Source organism: Podarcis gaigeae (genome assembly GCF_964106915.1).
Source record: "Podarcis gaigeae genome assembly, chromosome: 7".
Lineage (NCBI taxonomy): Eukaryota > Metazoa > Chordata > Lepidosauria > Squamata > Lacertidae > Podarcis > Podarcis gaigeae.
The window spans coordinates 58,897,557-58,920,886 of NC_139683.1; the positions used below are offsets into that span (position 1 = coordinate 58,897,557).

Genomic DNA, 23,330 nt, shown 5'->3' on the forward strand with positions numbered 1-23,330 from the left:
GCCATTCACATTAATCAGATTTCTCTAATGTAAGCTAGGTTCCAGAAATGCTCCTAAAAGGGAGAGAGTGTCTCTGTGTCCATTCAACTGTCAGCATTACAGTGGTACCTCGGCTTAGGAACTTAATTCATTCTGGAGGTCTGTTCTTAACCTGAGGTACCACTTTAGCTAATGGGGCCTTCCGCTGTCACCGTGCCACCGCCGCTGCATGATTTCTGTTCTCATCCTGAAGCAAAGTTCTTAACCCAAGGTACTATTTCTGGGTTAGCGGAGTCTGTAACCTGAAGCATATGTAACCCGAAGTACCACTGTACTTGCATAAAGTACCGTATATACTCAAGTATAAGCCGAACTGAATATAAGCTGAGGCACCTAATTTCAGCACAAAAAACTGGGAAAACTTATTAACTCGAGTATAAGCTGGTTCACCACACCACAAGCCTGGTGGTGGCGGCAGCGGTGGAGGAAGAACAAGCAGCCCATAAGGCTGCTCGCTATCGCTCACAATAGCAGGCATAGGAGCCACAGTTGAGAGAGGCGCAGTGCAGCGCCTCTCCCAACCACGGCTCCTGTGCCTGCCCTTGCAAGAGGCAGGCGTGGCGGAGGGACCAGCAGCAAGAAAGGGCTCCTTTCGGGCCACTCGTCGCACCACCGCCTGCCTCACTCAAGTATAAGCCAAGGGGGGCTTTTTCAGCATTAAAAATGTGCTGAAAAAGTCGGCTTATACTCGAGTATATACAGTAACTATTGGGCTGTATATGCCTTTCCGCTTCAGATTGCCTTCAACTATTAGTCTACATTCTGGCATGGTATCGTGCAAGGATGCTACTTTTAAAAAGCCTGAATTTCTTAACACTATTTGCATCAGCCTAATAGTTTGTACTATTAGGGACGCAGGTGGCGCTGTGGGTTAAAGCCTCAGCGCCTAGGACTTGCCGATCGAAAGGTCGGCGGTTCGAATCCCTGCGGCGGGGTGCGCTCCCGCTGCTCGGTCCCAGCGCCTGCCAACCTAGCAGTTCGAAAGCACCTCCGGGTGCAAGTAGATAAATAGGGACCGCTTACCAGCGGGAAGGTAAACGGCGTTTCCGTGTGCAGCTCTGGCTCGCCAGATGCAGCTTTGTCACGCTGGCCACGTGACCCGGAAGTGTCTCCGGACAGCGCTGGCCCCTGGCCTCTTAAGTGAGATGGGCGCACAACCCCAGAGTCTGTCAAGACTGGCCCGTACGGGCAGGGGTACCTTTACCTTTTTAATAGTTTGTAGTGCATTGCTTTGGCTTCAATATTATGTTAAAAATCAAAAAGTAATTCCGGATCCAAGTATGAAATGCCAAGTTTTGGGTTGTAGCAAAATCCTAATGGCAGGAATCACAAACTCTTGGGAGGAGGGTTTGCAGTGGAAATGCTGACACATAATTGTTAACTACAGCTACAAATGTCTCTGTGCAGATATATTTCCCCTCTCCTATACAACCGTTCCTACTAGCTAGGCATTGAGAAGTAGCTGCATACGCTATTGAAAAAGATACTGCAGGAATTGGAGCTGAGAAAAGTATTTCAGTACAGAAGACTTTCCTTCCCTGAGGAGGTAGTTGCAGTTCTAAGGCTTTCTAAATCTAATTTTGGAAAAGGAACAAAGGACAGAAAGGGAACCGGGGGCAGTGGGGGGGGGCAAAGGGAATAAAAAGAGAACAGAGAAAACTGCAACATGAACAGGAATTTAAATATGTATTTTTAAAAGTTAATTTAATGCAAGAATAAAGCAGGTAGTTCTGTTATGCTTGCAGTGTGTCTCCTTCCTTCCTGCACCACTTAGAGAAGGTGGACACCCTGGGCCACATTTTCAAAAGAAAAAAAGAACTGCTATGGAACTTATCTCAGAATTGCAGTTTTCACTTCCTCCCTGGAATTAAGGAGAATGGTGCATCTGAAAGAGCTTGGGTCAAATTACAGCTCTCTGTTAGACAGGTCTCCAGGTTAATGGGGCAGGTATTTTGAAAGATAGCATTTTACAGTGGCAGGTAGTATTTTCCCTAGCATTTTCGCCCCTGCTGTTTTGAACAGCACCACCAAGTGTGACCGTTTAAAAGACACCGAGTATTTTCAAAGCAAGACTCCGCTCTAAATAGAAAAAACAGTAATCAAAACATCCCTGTGTGCTACACTTCCTCAACTCCACTTCTCACAAAACCACATCATGTATCCAGCCTTTCAACTGTGGGCATCAACCAGCAAAAACACAAGCCTTTTTAAACCCTCACATTTATAGTAGGAAAAAAATCTCTCTTGCAAACACATTGCATATGTATAAGGAGACACCCTCCTGCTGAGTTAGAATAAAGTCAAAACAAAACCAAACTTCCACTGCAGTTCAAAGCCAACCAATATCAGAATGGAAAACGAATTAAAACCAAAGGGGGATCTTAAGGTAAACCCACTACAAGTTGTGGGTTCATTTCACACCACTCAACTGCAGACTCTAAGCAAGGGATGGCTAACCTGTGAGCTTTCCAATGTTGCTGGATTCACATCACCAATGGCCTTGGACCAAAGGGAGCTGGAGTCCAACAACATCCAAGAAGCCACAGGTTAACCCCTCCTGCTGCAAACTATATGCTGTACCTACTCCAAGTACACAAAAGATAACACACATACACATGCACACCCCCCAAATATGACTTCTGTCACTGTGCTCTGAGGCTGCCTATCAATCTAAGGACGCCTCTCCCCCTGCCTGATGGTGGTTCACCTCAGTATGGAATTCCTCAGCCCGACTTAATATGAAAGGCCTCCTTCTTTCCCTATAGATCCTCCTGGACCATCCACTGAGTGGGTCCTCTTGGTAGCTCCACCACATTCAGAAGCTTTGAAAGGGGTCAGGAGAGTGCAACTTCTTTGGCCATCCCTAAACATATCCCTCAACTGTCCCAATTTGAGTGGGACATCCTGGAATTATAGAAGTCATCACAGCTTCTGGCTGGATCCCAGGACACCCTGTTTTGGGGTCTCACGTAAGTCAGCTATATCAGACCAAAATGCAGGACCAAAAAGACATTATTGCACAAGTCAACTGGCTCTTGCAAGAGCTTGGGACACACACAAAAATGAGCATCCCAATTTTGATCAGCGGGTTGGCGGTGTGAAATTCCCTTCCCTTTATTTACAATACTTTAGTCATATGGGGAATATGTACCTTTTTACCCAGATCTTTCACACCTAGTACAGTAGAAGGATACATTCTAGTCTCGATTGCAATCTGTATTTTGCAATATTGTGTTTTTAAATTGTTGTAACCCGTCCCCAGACCCCAAGCAAATAAATACACAAACAAATATGGCATTAATGGGAGGACAATGAAAACTTTTCTCTTCTGGCTTTTAGGTGTAAGAAGTTGGGAGACTTTTTTTAAAGGATGTGTTCTGTGTTTTAAGACTTTGGGGGTTTATAGGAGACAGTTAACAGAATTAAAAACACTACTGCAAATTCTCTTAGTAGTCCTGGCAAAGTTGTCAAGCATGTACCGGTATTTTGCCAAGGAAATGGGTAGATGGCGTTCAGTTGCTGGATCTTCCTCAAGTCTTTTGCGGGGCTAGGAGGCATTTGAAAAGGAGAGAGAGAGAGAGAGAGAGAGAGAGAGAGAGAGAGAGAGAGTAATGAAGTTCTGTGTCTGGGTAAATAAACAGTAGAGTACAGTTTTTTTACTAGGACACCAAGGACGAGATAGGGAAGATTGAGTTTTTGGCCTATGTAAGAAAAGAGAAAATTCTGGGGTTCAGTGATGTCTCTCCCTCAAAATCCAATAGGAGACTCAAGCTGTTTATTGGTAAACAAATGGAAACATGATTCACTTCCATTAACCTCCTTCAAAGGGAAGCCAAACTTGTTCCCATAGAATTTCTCACCACTCAGAGAAGTGAAGTGAGCAGACATGATTATTTTGCTTTTTTTTTAATTAAAAAAGAAGTTTCATATTGTAAATTCTATACCTTATTGTGAGCCGCTTTGGGGGCTTTGGTTGACAGAGATAAGGGACTGGAAACCCATAAATAAGTCAACTGAGAGCAGGCACATGCTGAGCTGTGGGGGAGAGCCTGGGGCTTGGATCACAACCTTTACACACAGGTGCGCTCCCCAGTGCCACAGTGGGCCCAAACTCTGTAGCCCTTGCAGTTCCTCCAGCCTTGCTCAGGACACAAGGCCTGAGAGATCACCAGTCTCAACATGGTCCTGCTCGGACTGCAAAATCTCCAGGCACCTCCCCACCCCCACCCCCAACATGTGGCAATAGAAAGAAGAGAGATCTTTGGTGTCCTTTTCCAGGAGAGGCTCATCTGGGTCCTCATTTCAGCACCAGTTGAAGGCCTTTTTCATTTTCCAGGGTTTAAAAACTTGCATTGGTCTGTTCTTTGCGAATACTGCTTCTATAGTGTTGCTGTTTTTCATTTTATGGTAATGTAACTCTTAATTTGTGGTGCTTTCAATATTTTATCATCAGTTGCCCTGATAATGCTTTTGAAGGGATGGGTACAAACCCAAATAATAAATTAATAGCAACAAATAAGGCAAACCAGGGTAGCTGACAGTTGCATTCAGCCTGGAGCTGAGTATTTCTCATACCCTTTTTGATGCAGTTCCTAGAACTGAGGAAAGCTTCTGGTTCAGGAACTAAGGTTTCCATAAATTACATTAATGAGGAGTTTTCTAAAGGGAGAGAGAACACATTCTTTTTAAAAAAGAACAAGAAGGGGGGGCCTGTGCTATTTAGAGGTTAACAGCTCTGACATGAAGCCAGGTCAAACAGTCACAAGTAGCGATAACTCTGCAATAGTTCTAACATTCACCCCTAAAACATCATAGAGCTCCAAGCATTCCTCCTTCTCTCAAGGCTGCTTCACTCAATATGGAACATGCACACATGTTTTTTAAGATATGTACATGAGCTGGTGGTCCCTGGCCAATTATAGCTTCCCTGGCATTTACACACATCTTTCTGTCAAATCATGGTAGACATATTTCAAAAACTCCCTTGTTTTTCCTCACAGCTTATGTTTTTAGCATGCAGACCCCCCCCCCCAAAAAAAAGGTTTTTGTGCAGCAATCCTTAAAACTAATTTCTAAAACAATATGGTGATGATGATGATGATGGAGATGGTAAAAATGGTGCACATCTCTTTCTTTCACTTCTTTTAAAAATAAAATACGAAGAGGAATTTTGAACCGACTGGGGCATAAATATTAGATGAAGGAAGTCATTCTATTTAATCCCTGGAAGAATAAACAGCATGCTCATTTCTAAAGTGTTCTGGCATGCTGCTATACCATTTGGCACTGCCTTACTGGAAGGACTGTGTCATGCGAGTGGGTTAATAAGCTTCCAGAAAAGAAGCAAGCAGATGAATGTGTAATAAAGGCAGGATAGCTGAAGTAGCTGCTGCAAGCAAGTGCTGCATACCTTCCCCAATCATATTCATTGCTGGAGGAATCAAACATATGAGAAATTCCAAATGGGATGAAAGGCAAATATAATTATGAGGTGGAGAGGAAGCACTCATAAAAGCAAACATGTTTTCCAAGTTCAAGCCTGCGCGAATGGAAAGTTAGGCTTAGGAAAGCCAAGGCACACACTCTGCTGTGAAGCAACAAGATAAAACCTATCTAATTAAATCTTACAAAGCACAATAAATTAGATGTGCAGAAAGAGTTCGAAAAGGTCAAGATTTTCTTCTAACCTTGTGGTTTCATAGGGCCCCCAACCAGCTGTGCAATTTTTGATCAAACTATGCAAAGGTTACGTTGAAATGCAGCTGTTTGGAGTGGAGGAGCTCTTGCACTCCCTCTACGTCTGAAACCGGTCAAAGGTAAAGGCACTAAATTTGGGCTATCTGTGATCTTGACTCGTGTTGCAAGTATTCAAACAAGCTCAACATTCCCACAGCATTCTCAGGAATGACCAGCCTGCTCTCAAGGGAATCTAGTGAAACCAGCCAGCAAGCCCTACAAAAAAACAAGTCTTCTATGTGCTCCTTAACAGCCAGAATGCTCTACTGAAAGCAAGTTAAAGATACACTGGTCCCAAGGAAGACAACAATGCTAACACTCAACCCTAATTTGAGAATACCGCACTGCTGAAAGTTTTGCTTACTGCAGTTATCTAGGAACTCCAAGGCTGTGCCTAAAGAGAACAAAGAGGGGTGAACCAAATGCTGACAAAATTAAACTGTTGCCATACCTTGTCATTTCTGTCGTCATCTCTCCCCAACCCCTGCTGCCATCTAACCTCTTCTCAAAATTCTTGCTTGGCCCTATAATTTTCAACAAATGTTCCACTGATGAGTTCAGGCTGTGAGTGCAGCTGTCATGGTTTTTACTGCCACACATACAAAGTACTCAGACAATTCTATGTGCTTATGTATCACAGAGCCCATATTCAATTAGATGCCACCTAATTGCCCTGAACTGCTATACAAGTGCAATGTGGCAAGTCAGTGCGGCATCCATGCAGAGAAGCTTATGCATAATCCTGTCCTGCTATCAAAAATGAACCATGGGCAGCAAAGGTAAACTCAAAGGATGGGCAGCAAGGGCAGCAAGGGAAAGCAGAAAACAAGGCAGGAAGGAGTCAGAACCAAGGAGCAAGATGGAAAATGAGACATGCTAGAGCAGGAGTAGGCAACCTAAGGCCTGTGGGCCAGATCCGGCCCAATCACCTTCTCAATCCGGCCCACAGACGGTCCAGGAACCAGCGTGTTTTTACATGAGTGGAATGTGTCCTTTTATTTAAAATGCATCTCTGGGTTATTTGTGGGGCATAGGAATTCGTTCATTTTTCCCAAAAAAATATAGTCCAACCCACCACATGGTCTGAAGGATGGTGGACCAGCCCATGGCTGAAAAAGGTTACTGACCCCTGTGCTGGTAGACTTTTGTTGTTTGAGAAAGTTTCTTCAGCTGGAAAATGGAGTGCTTTATACTCATTCCTGCCCAGGAGGATAAACCTAGGAAGATAGACCTTAGTTCAGATCTGACAGGTTCTTCTCTGAGAGGTTGCAGTTACACGGCTCACCACATGAGATGATAATGAGCAGTTCCTGACACCTATGGACTGGTTTCTCAGCAGTGTGTATGATGACACTCTTCGATTCAGAAAAAAAAGTATCTTGTTTCATATAAAGTGGTACCTCGGGTTACATACGCTTCAGGTTAAATACACTTCAGGTTACAGACTCTGCTAACCCAGAAATAGTGCTTCAGGTTAAGAACTTTGCTTCAGGATGAGAACAGAAATTGTGCTCCGGTGGCATGGCAGCAGCAGGAGGCCCCATTAGCTAAAGTGGTGCTTCAGGTTAAGAACAGTTTCAGGTTAAGTACGGACCTATGGAACGAATTAAGTATTTAACCCGAGGTACCACTGTGCTACTTTTTGTTCAGTCCAAAAATCACTGACCTTCATTCCAATATATATATACACACTATATTTACATGCAATATGCTTAGTTAAAAGCTACAACTCTTCAGTGAAAAAGCACTGTGAAATTATAAGTCAATTATAAGTTTCTCCCTCCCACATACAAAATATCAAGTACTCAAGTCCCTTGAAATTAATCCTATGACAGGTTTCAACTGAAATGGTCCAAATTTATGACACTTGGAGCACATGCAAACATCAGTGGTTCAGGAGGATGGGATCGTATAGATTTATCCCATCGGCAGAGAACAGCACCACTTGGGACAGAGGGAGTCCACCGTGGTAGATGTCTCAGGTGATGCCCAGATGGGTGGTAAGCTGCCAGCAGCAGGTCCCCCCACTAGCATTACTGCATGAAATGGAGAATATGGAGATCAGAGATGGGACACCACTGGATCTAAAGCCCCATGAATCCCAAAGGGCCCAATCCCTCAGCTACAGCACGCTAAGGTTGGTGAGCTGGTAGGGACCACATTGCTGGCAACAGGGTTTCAAATGCAGGAGTGGATCCACCACTCCACACCCCCTTAGCCCCACATTAAGACTAGAAATTGCATTTTACGTCCAAGACTATTTTCCGAAGTTCAATTATTTAAGCACCTTAAATACCAACGGATGCACTTCATTATCATGTGATCTTACAGCAGTCTTTATATAGTGTTTTGTTCTTTACATGTAGTTTTCTTTGGGTTAGAAGGTTTTGATTAGTTTCTTTCTCCACAAAATATGCATTCCAATAATGATTACAAGCTATTATAATCAAGCCCACAGGCACATAAAATCAATTGACCATAACGCTATGAATTGCCTCAAAATTGCAGACTGTCATAGCTCTGTTCTTTAAGGCGCTGGCTGAAAAATGTGTTGATTATGCTTCCCACCCACCCACCCCTTTTTAAAGTATCAATCAAGTTTGGAAGACAATTTTTCCAAGTGCCTGCTTAACTTTCCGTCCCCTTCTAAAATTAAATACATACGTTTTAGGGAAAGAGTATAATATGCTTTGATGTGGCTTGTACTTGGCTGTATTGAACTCCCAAGTGGTCCTCTGGGCCAGCAGGAAGCAGGGTATTTATGGAGCGAGGTTTCAGATAATTAGATATCTCCTTTAGGAGTCATGTGAGAATGCAAGAAAATCAATTTACCAGTCTGATCCATTTTCCAGTTAAGCTGGAGTTCTCAGATCTGAGACAACCTGCAGGCACAGAGAAGTCAATAAGACAAAATCTCCTTAAATCCAAAGTTCTTTGCTTAACCAAGTTTGGGGTTTAATTTCCTACTCGGCTCCACATTCAGAGAAACTGAATTAATTTTTTGCTCCTGTCTTCACTGCAGAATACGTAGAAGATGCCTGAACTGACATTTCCAAGAAGAGAGTCATAAGATCCGAGACAAGTATGAGGACAAGAGAAAAAGTTCTAGTCCTTATCGACAAGCTGGAAATTAACAGATCACTTGGTCCAGGTTGCATTCACCGCCCAAAAGTTCTTAAAAGAATCAAATGTGAAATATCCCTAAGATCAGCCTCCATACTTACGACTGGAAAGTGGCAAATGTCACACCAGTTTTTTAAATAAGAATCCAAGTTGGATTCAGAAAGTTACAAGGTATTGTAATGGCCACAAACATAAAGAATTTAAAGTGGGATTAGGCAAATTCACAGACAATAAGGCTATCAGTGGCTACTAGCCATGATGATTGCATACTACCTCTGGAATCAGAGGTAGCCTGCCTTTGAAAAGCATCTGCTGTGAAATAGCAGCAAGATAATGCCACTGTGCTCAGGCCCTGCTTATAGACTCCCCATAGGCATCAGTCTGGTGACTGTGAAACACAGGATGTTAAACTAGATGAACCTTTGGTCTGATCCAGCAAAGCTCTGCTGAGGTTCACATAATAAATTTCATCTGTGCCTAGCTTAGGATGTTTAAATTTGGTGCCACCAAGTATGCTGCCCAGCCATTTTTATAAGCTGGAGGACACCCTAACCCCTTCCCAATAAATATTTAATTCATTTTTAAGTGGAAGCATTTTGAGGATTTTTTTGCCTTTCCTTTAAGAAAGAAACAGCCAAGGGCTTTTTCTCTTTTGTTCAGACATCATCTTTAAAGGAAAGACATAAACTCTTTATGCCTATCCTCCAAAAGTCATTCAAAGATGATGAATGGTTGCATGAAAAGGGGAGGATAAATATTCTCCCCTGCTTCAGTTTATATATGTGAGGCACAAATACCCACTTAAAGATGTGAATGCACACAGTGTACCCATTACCTTACAAGCCACATGTGCTCTGCAAAATGTTTTCTATTTTGAGACAGCCTGGATAGCTCTGTTGGTTAGCGCATGGTCCTGATAACGCCACGGTTGCAGATTCAATCCCCGCATGGGACAGCTACATATTCCTGTATTGCAGGGGGTTGGACTAGATGATCCTTAGGGTCCCTTCCAACTCTAAACTTTTATGATTCTTTGATTCTTATTTAGGTGTATTACCACTACATCCACTATTGTAACCATAGCCTTTGAGATTCCGTAGCCCAGACAATGCTTCTTTTTCTTGCTGCAAACGTGACTGGTATTCTGGAATGTGCCATCATTCATTTTCCTTTTGCCAACTTACTAGCACATTCCTTTGACCAGAAGTACACAAAGAAGTGTGTCAATTAAAATAAGCCAAGTGTAACAAGTATACTACTGAAACGGGTATTTGAGATGGAAATACTATTCAAGCATTCTGGAATCTAAAGGATAAGTTGGTTGCTTGATTTGCGAGGTGGGGCAAACCGGAGGAAAGGTGTAGTGACAGCAAATACTAATATTTCAAGAAGAAACCTAAGCTCTTAATGATCAGGATAAGAAGAAGGAGCACAACCGTGAAAACAAGACAGCTTGAAACAGGCCTAATCTCATGGCTGTCTGAACCTAGAAACAGAGCAGAGATTCAGCCATGCCACCAACATCGTTTCAATTGAATACAATCTTGCCTATCGAAGGGTGGTCTAGTTCCAGAGATAGAATTCCATATCCTACGAACAGATGAAATTCCTCACTTGTTGATAGCTCTCTTGTGAGGAGTTATCACTTCCATTTACTTAACACTCTTTGCAGTGGATACAGTAGAGCGACAGCTAGTGATGGAATGTCAGCAAACACGGTGTGAGGGTCCCTTACATGATAAAACGGCAGTGGACACTAGTCTAGACAATGGAGGCAAACAGCTCCCCTTTTCTGTTTTAATCAGGATTCGTTTAATGTTTGCTTCCGTTCAGACTATCCATTTCCCTCATTCTGCCTTGATGTCCAATTATCTTTGCACTTCAGTTCCATCAGATTATGAAATCAAAACAATGTTCACATACAGACACACACACACACACACACACCATTTTTAAGCAACTAGAAAGCTAAATATATATTAGTTTTTCATGCTGAGCCTAGCTATCTTGCAGCTCAAGTCAGTCCCCATATCAGGCAAGCACATTACTTATCAGCATTGGTGCACACAGTGTGGTCTCAGCTGTTCATATCAGTCTTTCCAAGACACTGATATATAATAGCACATCTTCCATTTTTCCTTCATCTTGCCATAATGCTGCACAAATCTTCTCAAAACTAATTATCTTGCCACACACACACACACACACACACACACACACAGAGAGAGAGAGAGAGAGAGAGAGAGATTCTTGCAGCATGTATTGCAGATGGCTCATTTGTACATTCCTCCATTAATGCTAAAGAGATCAAATTCAGAACTCTCTTGTTTCCTTTAATTTTGAATTGTTAGAAGAAGCCATAAGAAAAACAAAGATCTGTCAACACCTGTACATGAGGTCTAAGAGAACTGCATTAATGTTCACTAGCTAAACCATGGTGGCCCTGCAGTTATTCCAGTCATAAAGGAATGGAGTGTATTTATACCAATAACAAATATGATACATGACAGTAACTCGGGTGTTATAGCATATATATCTTACCTGACACAATAATGTTCCATTTTATGGGTCACCATTTATCTTTTAAAAACACAAAAAAACACCCTACCATATTTGGTATATAACATTCAGAGCATTAAAAGCCGATTGTGGAAGAGAGAAATGAGAATAAGAATATAACTGGATAGCAAGATAATATGTAGTTGCTTAAATATAGATGAACCATGTAGTTAGTCATATAGTGTCCCAGGGGTTCAAATACATTTCAATCCCTAACACGTGCTATCTCTAATCCCCTTTTTATCTTTTAAAAATGCATTCAACGTTTTTTCAAACACAATGTATTTTCTGTATCCTTAAAAATATAAACCAATATATTTTTAGACAACCTTGTTTATATTTATGAGTGGGTGATCTATGACATCAGACCACACTAAGGATTGGGCAGCAGTGCCACAAGTGGTGACTGGTACCACACTCCCACTTACGCGAAGTTGGGAAAAGACAGCTGCAAAAATTAAACCCATTTGTCTTCCTTTATTATCTAGCCATATATTTGCACCAGTTTCCATGGCTCCTTTGAACAAAAAGCATCATATTGTAAGTGCACAAAATTCAAGGGACAGGTAATCCTGCATAATTATGCAGCTTTGTCCCCTGCTTAGACCCAGCTATGGACACCCATGTGTTTAAGTGATTACGTGTCCTTAACAATTGTGCTGCCTGCTGAGTACCAAAGCATGAGAGCTACCTTCATGTTTTGTGCCCTAACTTTCTTCAGTGATGTCCAATGTACTCACTTTTTAAAAATAAAGGTAAGTCTGCTGGCCTTGCCCCCTGCCCCACGTAAATCTGACTCCTCCTACCCGTCTGTTGGTGGCCCTGGAAATATGGTTATGGGTTATGCCATTATGCTCACCTATACCTCCAAATTTACCACTACACTATTTATCATGGCAGAATATTTGCATATAAAAGTACAAACGATTTCTGTTCTTTCCACTTTTTGTTTCACCTGTGCGTGTTAAGCCCAAAATAAGTGGATACTTTTCAGTTGAAAGGGAAAGTGCAAAAGTATAAGCAACTGAATATAGTTAATGAATAAACCCTGTAAGATTTAGTGATCACAATTGCAATTCAATTTTCCCCATTTATGAATAATTCAGATTGCATATCTATCCCCGTTGCTGTACTCTTAAATGAAAAGTTCCTTTGTTGATATCGTCATTGCTCAAAACACCATATGTTTTTTCCACTACTGAGGATGACAAACTCTCCGAATGTTTTCAGAGTGGGAAGCAACAAGTGGGCTGGCTCTGGGAAAGGGAATAGCAATTGGCATGATCTGGCCCAGCTGTCTTCATTTTGAGACCTACATGAGCCTGTTAGCTGACTATGAGATCTACAGAAGACTCTGGCAGCAGTGTGAACAGGCATATTTAGAAAGCAGGAAAAAGATGAAGGGAAAATGCTGTCTTTTTGCCAACCTACAGCTATCAACTATCACATAATGCCAACTCTCCCACATCTGAGGTATAGGAAGTACTCTACAATATTGTATTTATGAATGAATGTGAAAAAGAAATGAACAAACTTCCATTTGCCTGGGAAAGGACCATGATAAATCTGTGCAAAATATTAAAAGCTTTCAAGAGTACAGCATTAAAAATCTTTATCAAGACTAGGACAGGGACACAACATGGCGCAATGGGAAACATTTTTGTTTCTTCTACATTTTAAAAAAAGCTGTTATCCAAAGAGTGCCCATGTGAAAATAGCTTCCGAAGGCGCATTGGGAGTCCTGATCTCCTTTTCAGGTGCATCACATGCTATTCTAGAAGACTGTCCAGTCTTCAATAGTGGTTTTGAAGTATGTGCTTTGAGAAGCTAGAGGATTCTGCCCTTTGGACACCAGTCACAGAAGAGCATCGTTACAATTCTATGATTATATACACGTGATTTAGTTGAGATTCCTGCATTGCAGGGGGAAGGACTACAACTACCAACTCTACAATTCTATGCAAACAATTTTTTGTGAGGTGTGCAATAATCAGGATTCTACATTGCTTGGAAGATATATCCTCAAACACAAAAATAGACCACACCGTAATTTCTCACGGAAGTTCCTAATTTACACATTGATTTAGATAGCTTGCAAAATTATGGATTTGTGCCCCTTTTGTGCATACGCACATGTAAGTATCTTGCTACTGATCATTCTGTGTAAAAGAGTGAGGGGGGGGAGCCCTGTTGCTCTAGCAGGAGCTCTTGTGCTGGCTCCCACTAATGGAACAATTTCACTAAGTTTGGGGCAGAGTCTCTCTCTCTCTCTCTCTCTCTCTGTGTGTGTGTGTGTGTGTGTGTGTGTGTGAGAGAGAGAGAGAGAGAGAGAGAGAGAGAGAGAGAGAGATTACATTCATTCATGATGTCTATTTCTGGGACACTTCCCAATTCTGGTGTCCTCAGGATGTTTGGGACTCTAACTCCCATCTGTTCCATTCCAAAACATCTGGAAGGCACCAGATTGGGCTGATCTCATCTGTCCATTAGATTGGTGTTTCCCAATCTTCTGTAGCCAGAAGGCTACCACTCCTCCATATAATATGGCTATGGGACCAAGGCAACACTTAACAACAGCAGCAGCAGTTGAAGATACATTGAGATGAGCATGCAAAAGCATACAGCAAAAGTGGTATGAGTAGAACAAGACACAGGCTCAGTCTAAAGAGAGACACCTTGCCTTACACTGCTCTATGTTCATATTTCAGTTTGGGTGGTCTGGCTTTTGGACCAGGTATACAAGGTATAAATACATTTATTTGTAAATACATGGAGAAATAAAACAAAGAGCCACTGGAAGATTACAGCTTGCTCTCCAAATCGTTCTTCCAGAAGGAAGTGTGTCTACAAAATTCCACATTCGGATCAATTGTTATGTACAATAATGCAGGTTGTTCATTACATCATCTGCTTTATATATCTTGTTTATCTGAAGCACCAAGTTGTCTCGACATTCTCTGTTTCAACGAGGAGGCAGAGATGAGGGGAAACGAGGACAGATACAGACAGAATGGAAATACTGTTGCACAGCACCATCTTGGCCTCGTGTTCAGGTCAGATTATATGCCCAACACCTCCATTTCAGTCCAAGTGGAAAAAGAAACTACAGGGTGCAACATTTATCCAGCTGTGTGAACTTTGCTGCCCAGATGTTGTCTGCCAACAAAGCAGGATCAACATAACACTGAATTTACTGTCCTCTGCCACCAGCTGGCTCTGCTTTTTTGCAAGTCAACTCCTGGAATGTTTTATGTCTTTGTAATATGCACCATCTCTTTCAACACCTGCTTTTCTCAGTAACAGATCTTGCAGTATGAAAGAGGTTCGGCAAGGATTGATGATAGCCCTCGTCAAGAGAACATCCCTGCAACAAGCGTTAGCTGTTGGAACATCATGAATGTGTTTTTCTTAGCTAAAATTACAATCCAATCTGAGAATGAGTCATCCACTTGATCTTTCCTGCTACCGCATTTAGAAGTTGTGGAAGTATTATGCTAGAATCTGTTATACACACACACACACACACACACACACACACACACACACACAATGTCTGAGTTTTTCACACAAAAGGGTTTTAAGGACAGAAATGTGGACAACCACATAGAGTTCTCACAGGGTGGGTGGGTGGGTGGGTGGGTGGGTGGGTGGGAGAGAGAGAGATATGCATGGGGTGAACAACGGTTCATAAAGGGCCTTTGATGTGTTCCTCAGAGAATGGGTGAATTGCTCAAAAGAACCCTAGGACAGCATTTCAGGTCTTATTAGGCTGTATTTTTAATATTTAACAAACACCCTTTACAACTCAGGGAGGAAAGGAGAAGGAATCCATGAAGATCCTGTAGAAGATCCTGTATTAAAACTGTTTTCTGGATGATTTTTCCATATTTTTCCATATTTCCATATTTCCAAAGCAACTTTTCTGACCTAAATTTATGAAAATGAGCACCCCATGTTACACCCCAGTAGTTAATAGTTAACAACTTGCATGTGGGTAGACAATAAAAGTGTAATTATTGCTTATGTGGATTTTTCAACTCTCTGTTACATGCTTTGAGTATGCCAATGGAAAAAGATTCGTACAAAATGTGAAGCTGCTCTAGCTAAAACGCTGGGGGAATCCCAGAAGTGAACATCCTAGAAGGTTCATAGATGATTTCCTACCTGCAAGATGTTTACCAGCAACCACGGCTCTCCTGTGATAATGGAATGGTATCTGGGACAAACCCTGTTTAAAAGAGAAGAACAGAGCCACATCACACCAACGCAGGAGGGGGGAATTATAACAAGAGGGCTGTCATATATTACATCCTAAAGCAATGCAGTAAACACCAGTCAAATCAATAGCGTTACTGAACTATTTCCTTAAGTATGCTTCTCAGTTTCAACCGTGACTTTTAAGCTCCTTTTCTTTCACAGAATCCAATTCCATTTAGTCATCAGCAATATTAGGTCGATGTTATCAGAAAATATTGCTTGTCATGGAGATCATGACCACAAATTTTGTTCAAGTGTACCTGTTGACAGGGTACAACTACATTCTGATAATGGTGGAACAATACAGCCTTCTACAGGAACACCCCAAATGCACTTGCTCATAACTTTTACCAGGTCACAAGAGACACAATCCCATGTCACAGGACAGCTGGAGTATTGGACCCAATGTGCTACTTTACCTAGAAGGAATTGTTATTTGGCTTGGGTGAGTAGCTCGCAACAAGACTGATGTCCAACATCCCATTTTACACTCTACAAAGCTATTTGCAGCCCTCAGATACTTAGACTAAGCCATAAAAGAAATTAAAAGAATAATTAACTAGCAGAATGGAACCTTCCCACCTGTTCTGGGGGGGGGGGGAATGAAATATATATATACTTATATTGAAATGTATGCCAGGGTGGGGTGGGGAGGGATGAAGACCAACCGATTAAAAAATCTTGCTCCTACAGCCTAAGCAAAGCAAAATGATTCTCATCATTTACACTGAAGACAGGAAAAGGGAAACGACATCAATTCTCCTGGGAAGGGTTCCAAATTATGGTTACATTTTACAGAGGAGATGACTTATTCATGTTAAAATGTGAACATATGGTTTTCCTCAAGGCTTTTCCCTCCTATCATTTCCATTGGAAATTCACATTGTTGTATCAGAAGTTTTCTGACACAGTGGTGTCTTGGGCTTAAATTTTGTCTGAAGTAGTGTAATACAGCCATCAAGTTAGTTCTACAAAACAATGACAAAATAAAAGATAACCGAGCTTCCACTTTCTTAGAGCAATAAACTGGAGGCAAGAGGTGTGGGATCCAGATTCTTCAGGATGCTGTTATTCTCCTTGATTATTGAAGAGTTAGCATCTTTTCTTTAAATAATAATTTTTATTCAATTTTCAAATTTTACATTTCAAATTAAACATATTTTATTATACCATGCGTTCATTGACTTCCCTCTCTCCCCTTCCAAGGTTCATTTAACTTATCCGCCATTCCTGCATATTTTAATATATCCATCCAATTTGATTTTTCCATCTTACATCAGTTCAAAATATGTTAACTGTTCAATTATTTTAATACTGCAAGAGTTTTTAACTGTGCACAATTATTTCCAATATACTCAACAAAAATTTCCGCTCCAATATACCCAATGTACTTTAACTTTTTTCAGTGTCCACCACATATGAAGAAAGGTGCCTTCTACTTCTTTAAATTTCCAACATGCTCGCTCCAGCAGCACATATACTAAAATTGGAACGATACAGAGAAGATTAGAATGTTGGAAATGAAGAGTTAGCATCTAGTATACCTGCAAGGTGTCCATACTGGAAATTAAGCTTTGCACTCCAGTTCCTCACATAATGGTTATCTTTCTACAACAAATTCAACCAAAGCATAGTCCCAAGTACACACTGAAGGTCCCATCTACTACTGGCCTGCTCCAAAATCGGTCTTCATAAAATTGAAAATATTGTGGTAGAAATAAAAACAGGTCTTTGGGCATCTGATTCCTTTGTCGCCCCAGCTTCAACTTTCAATGTGATGTCATATGATACCATGTGATTGACTGGTGACAAGCAGGTAGCCCAGCTGCATTTCAAAGTCGCCACGGAGGGGTGGATAGCTCCTCGCTTCAGTTGCAAATCAAATCCTCTCTGCACAAACACCAGCCAATGGAGAATGATTCAATAGTTTCTGGTTTGATCTGTTTGCCAAAGTGGACCGAGGAAGTAGCCGGGAGATCAAGGAAGGCCTTCCTGTTAAGAAGCCCAGTTAAATGCTCTCTAAAATAACTTTTCCTCCTTAGGCACACATATACTTGTGTTATGCATACCAAAGATTATCTTGGACTGCAGTGCAAAATCATTTTTCCAGTGGTCTAATCCAAGTTCTAAGCAATCTGTAACACATGTAGGAATGTTTTTTTCATTCTGTCACTGTGATAGAGTTAGTTCTTATGGATACCTGCAGCTGTCTCTTTCATTCTAAACAGAGAGCAACACAGCCCTACTTAGAAAAACTTCCACCCTAAAAAGCATTTAACTGTACACACACAAACCACACATGTTCATGTTTCAGAAGAATTTGTGCAAAGCACGTCAATTCCCCAAATCCCTCATGAGGGTATTTGATTTACTGTTTTCCAACAGAAAGAAGTGTCCTCCCTTTCTTGAACCAAAGTAGGGAAGGGAAGTGTTAGTTTCATGTTTTTAACCATTGTTTGTTTTTTAAAACCCACTGCACTGTCCTCTAATACCATCAGATTGCCTTAATGATCACTTTCCACTACTACAAGGAATATTTATGCTATAGCGATATAATACATTCCAATGTAAATTATTTATTGTATGCTGCTATGTAAGCAGCTCTTAGGGAGATCAGGGAGAGAACCCCAAAAGAGAGGTACAGCTTCCTGTTCATTTGAGCTGCTTATAAACCATTGGGGGGGAGTAGGTTAAATTGAAGTAATACATTTCCCTGAAAACAATTCCCTGAACATCAAAAGCTGATTTATACTAGATCAGACTACTTGTTCATCTAACGCAGCATCCTCCTCTCTAACTTGCACTCTTCAAGGTCACAAGGTGCAGTATCTGTACAGTATTGTTGTTATCTGACCCTTTTAGCTGAAGTTCTCAAGGACTGAATATGAGCAGTCCACATGTGAACTACGTGTTTCCCTCCCTAATGCCAAGAACCCCCTGATGATGTAACTATTTTGTTTTGTTTGTATTTTAACACATCAATGGGTGGCCTTGCAGAGCAAAGAACTCTCTCAAGGTTTCCATCAACGTAACTGCACACTAACTGAATTCCCAGCATCCCAGACCATTGGCCATGCTGGCTGAGGCTGATTGGAGTTGGAGTCCATCACCACCTGAAAGACCACAAGTTCACAATTCCCGAGTTAAGCCTTAAACGCTGTGGTAACAAGTACTTCGTAAGAGGTACATGGAGATCAAATCTTCTTAAGACCACAAGAAAAGTAAGTGATTTCAAAGTCAGTAGGGTGGGGTTCTACAAAAAAAAGCGCAATGCAATGCTATACCATGTGTATATGTTTTGCAATGTCCCCTAGAGCCAAAGGGCTTTGGTGAAATCTCTTCATTATGAAGGCTTCCATATTATTAATAACCTAGAATAGAACACAAAACAGAATGAGAGGAAACAGCACATTCATCCATATGTCTCGTTTCCAGGAACGAAGAGCCCACATAACAGCACACTCATCTTACCAGTTTACTGACACCCTGTTGATGGCAATATGCTGGTAGGTGGTTGGTGTCTCCATAAAAGCAAAAAAGACTAGTAGACCAAACCAGCCCTCATGTCTGCTACATGTAAGCAAATCTTCAGATCAGTACTGGAGAACTACTTGTTGGAAATATCCATTTTTTTGTTCCTACAAGAACTGCATTTCCTTTTTATCTTTTCTGTAAAAGGAGCAATTATAAAACCCACCCTTGAAATATCACAGAAACAAGTAAAATAATATAAGGCAAAATAGCTGCCTTTTCTTTACATGGCCTTGGATCTATAGAATTTGTTTCACAGAAGGCCAGCAATTCCTACACAGGCCATGGGGCACCTAATAAAAGGACATAATGAAACAAATGTTTTGCAGGTGTGAAACAAATGGTAGGTGTTGCCGATTTCTGAGAAATTTGGTCACTCCAGCATACCGATCACAGCAGGATCCTTGAGCTTGATTTTGTGGCTTAACATTTTGTCCACGATAGTCAACAAATGGATGGTGAGAGCTGCAGGGGGGTGAGGAAGAAATGTGCAAAAATTGCATTCTCCCCAGTTCAACCAGTGGGATTTTCCACTGCACCAAAAGCCTTCCGTGGACAGGAGGAGCCACTCTGTTCCCAAAAGGCTAGGAGAAGAAGAAGAGAGAAGAGTTTGGATTTGATATCCCGCTTTATCACTACCCGAAGGAGTCTCAAAGCGGCTAACATTCTCCTTTCCCTTCCTTCCCCACAACAAACACTCTGTGAAGTGAGTGGGGCTGAGAGACTTCAGAGAAACGTGACTGGCCCAAGGTCACCCAGCAGCTACATGTGGAGGAGCGGAGACGCAAACCCAGTTCCCCAGATTACGAATCTACTGCTCTTAACCACTACACCACACAGGCTCTGAGTTAAGATCCAACACAATTTGAACACTATTTAGGAGGGGGCAGTTGAGAGAAAGAGGATTAATACTGAATGGAATGGAACAGAATTGTGGTAATGACATGCGAAAATGTCACAGACTGGAAAAAGGCATATTTGTCCATCCCTGCTTACAGAACAAACACCTTTGCTTTAAAATGGTCAAAAGACACAATTTAACAAGAATCTCTCCAGCAGATGCATATTGAAAACGAATGGGAGCAGCATAAGAAAATGGAAGACCTTCTCAGTTGAACTGTGCCAAAAAGGAAAACATGGCAGGTGATTTGAACCCCTTTCTCGGCTCACAAGTGAAACTGGATGTACTGCCAGTATTGTACCTGGGACCTTTTTCATTCAAAGCATGAGTGTTACCACTGAGTCCCTCCCTTGCTACAAGTGGATGAATTGTGTATAACATACTATACAACGTGGGGATGCGTGCATGGAATCAAGGCCTTCTACCTTTGCCCCACCCCCTTGATGCCCACCCATTTAGCATGGGCTGCATGCGTCTGGGATCCCGATCAGCTCGTGTGCAATCCAATGGAATACCTACACGTCTGCAGGACTATGGGCACAGGTTCCTTGCTCCTGATCTGCATGAGCCAATTGCCAGTTCAAATCAGCCATATCAACATGGGACTGTTTCCCTTCCTCTGCCACTGTCCTTCCTATCTCCAGTCCAAGCACTACCATCAGCACTACTTAACTACCCAGGCATATAGCCTAGTTTGTTATCTCCAACTTATACATCCCCTGTTATAATTCAAATTCAGTTATGGTGAGGAGAGGGGCACAGCTTTCAAACAATTAAAATAAAAGAAAGAGAAAATGTTCATGATGAGATGGCAGGGTGTTGGAACTTTCCTGATATTTATTTATTTATTTATTTAGGAAAAAGTTATGCTATATTCTAGTTCTATGATTCTATGATTCCTATACACAATGGGAATTCATGCACTTAGTATCTAAAACAGATATTTTGGTATATTAGGGTCTATTATAGCAGAATCACTAAACATCATGGGCACAGGAATGGGGGAAATGGGTGAAGAAGAAGAAGAAGAAGAAGAGTTTAGATTTGATATCCCGCCTTTCACTCCCCTTCAGGAGTCTCAAAACGGCTAACAACCTCCTTTCCCTTCCTCCCCCACAACAAACACTCTGTGAGGTGAGTGGGGCTGAGAGACTTCACAGAAGTGTGACTGGCCCAAGGTCACCCAGCAGCTGCATGTGGAGGAGCGGAGACGAACCCGGTTCCCCAGATTATGTGACTGCCGCTCTTAACCACTACACCACACTGGCACCACACCCAATACATCTGCATAACACTTGTTCAGCCACATAAAATACAGCCGTCATGGCAATGGCTATGCTACCTAATTACATTTCCTGTGGCACAAAATATTGCATTTTGAGTGCCGGATGAAATCTCCTTGCAACAGAAATGCTACTTGAGGGATGGTGCTTGGCTCTCGTGCAACAAATTAAGAACAACTGCATATTTATTGCAATGAAAATGAGTTATCTGGAAAGGCCTGAAGAGCCAGTGGTGCTGACAGCAAGCAAAAAAGAGGTCATGGGAAGCTGGTTTGCATGGAACACGCAAGGCAATCTCCAGTTACAATTAGAAGAGCCCCAGATGCTTATTAAATAGATAACAGGAGTGCATATTGCCAAGAAAACTAAACACATTTTATTCTTCCCATGTAATTGACTGAGCAGCATCCCAATTAGCCAAATCAATGCAAGCTTCCTTGCAATAAAGGGGAAACTGAACTTATATTAAATATTTTTGTTAAAAAATGGAGGAAGTGGTATGTAGGTTTTTGTGAGAATATTCATATGAGATGTTCTCGTATTGCCTAAAATGTAACTGTAGCTGGCATTTGAGGAAGGTGGGCTCACAGAACCAGGGCAGCCACGAGAGCAGCCCTCAAAGTGGACAGCAGGGGTTACATCTTAAAAAAAAACATATGTTCCCTGAGTTAGTACAAGTCACAGGGCTATCATGGGCCGTAAAGGGGTCAAGAGCAGCGACTTTAATTGAACCCAGAATTTCAATAGTTCTATAGCTATGCTAGCTGCTACCGGGCAGTCTCCAGCGCCACTCCCTTGTGCGTCACACTCAAAAATCCCAGAGATTACAGATTCCCAGGCTGCTGGTGCCAGGTTATTCCTGGGTGCCGTGATCATATCACATATAGTTGATAAAAAGCACACCAGCGACTGAGCAAATTGCACCTGCTCAGAAACAGCAATCAAGAGTGGCACTCAACTAAGATTTCCTCAGCATAGACCCACTGAAATTAATGGCCCTAATTTAGTCATGTTCATGCATTTCGGTTGGTCTACTTTGAGTAAATCCACCCCAAGACACCATAGCCTGAAAGGTGATGATCAGAAGCGGCTATGTTCCAATTCATCTACAGTTCATTAGCCCTCATCTGTCAACAGCCACCAAACAGTAGTTTGGGGCAGATGTCAGCACGACTCCCTGTGAACCCTTGACATGTGATAAAGTCCACTAAGCCAGGCCTCACCAAGCTAGTGCCCTCCAGAAGTTTTAGACTACAACTCACAGCTCAGCTGAGAGAAACTCCATTTGGCTCCTCCTCTCTCTCAGCTGTCATCTAGCAGTCATGACATCTAGCTGCGGCGGCAGAAGAGATGAGAGTGAAAGTCCCACTTTATTTATTCTCCTGAGACAGTTGGGTTATGTTTTGTTTTTGCTTATTTTCTCCCTCAACTGTTCCCATCCCAATTGGGCATTATAAGAACTTTTTAACTTTAAGAACTGCCACCTGAGTTTGCTTCCTTGCCTCCTTCCTCCCCACCACGTTTTTCTTTGCTGTCATGTCTTTTAGACTGCAAGCCTGTATACAGGGACCATCTTGTGTTTTTTTATTTATCTTCCTTAAGCCATTCTGGGAGCCTTTTGCAGTGAAAAGTGCAGGGTGAGACTATAAACAAACAAACAAGCTGTAAGTTAATACATAGGTGCACCATATTTATCCAAAACGCATTTGAACACGCTGCTGTCGAAACCAGTTCAGATGACAGCGGCCTTATCACTTATGCCAGACTAAATAAGCTCTCCCAAGACTTCCCGAAGAAATTGCGAGCACTTGTACTTAAGTTGTACAGCTAGAGACTGTAATTTTAACCTTCATTCTATGCATCAGATGCAGGAAATAGAAATCTGCTAAACATATGGCCTG

At 41.8% G+C, this 23,330-nt stretch overlaps 1 long non-coding RNA gene across 17 annotated transcripts in view; it reads right to left on the reverse strand.

Annotated features, from left to right (window-relative positions):
- LOC310848256 overlaps positions 1 to 23,330 on the reverse strand; it is a 388,509-nt gene that overhangs the window by 268,859 nt on the left and 96,320 nt on the right. For 9 of the 17 annotated variants that reach the window (XR_014566218.1, XR_014566219.1, XR_014566220.1 and 6 more), the window contains exon 3: positions 15,622 to 15,685. This is a non-coding gene — a long non-coding RNA (uncharacterized lncRNA). Of the gene's footprint in view, positions 1 to 15,621; positions 15,686 to 18,998; positions 19,203 to 23,330 lie in introns of those variants that run through there. The other 8 variants (XR_014566227.1, XR_014566230.1, XR_014566232.1 and 5 more) reach the window with 5 other exon arrangements.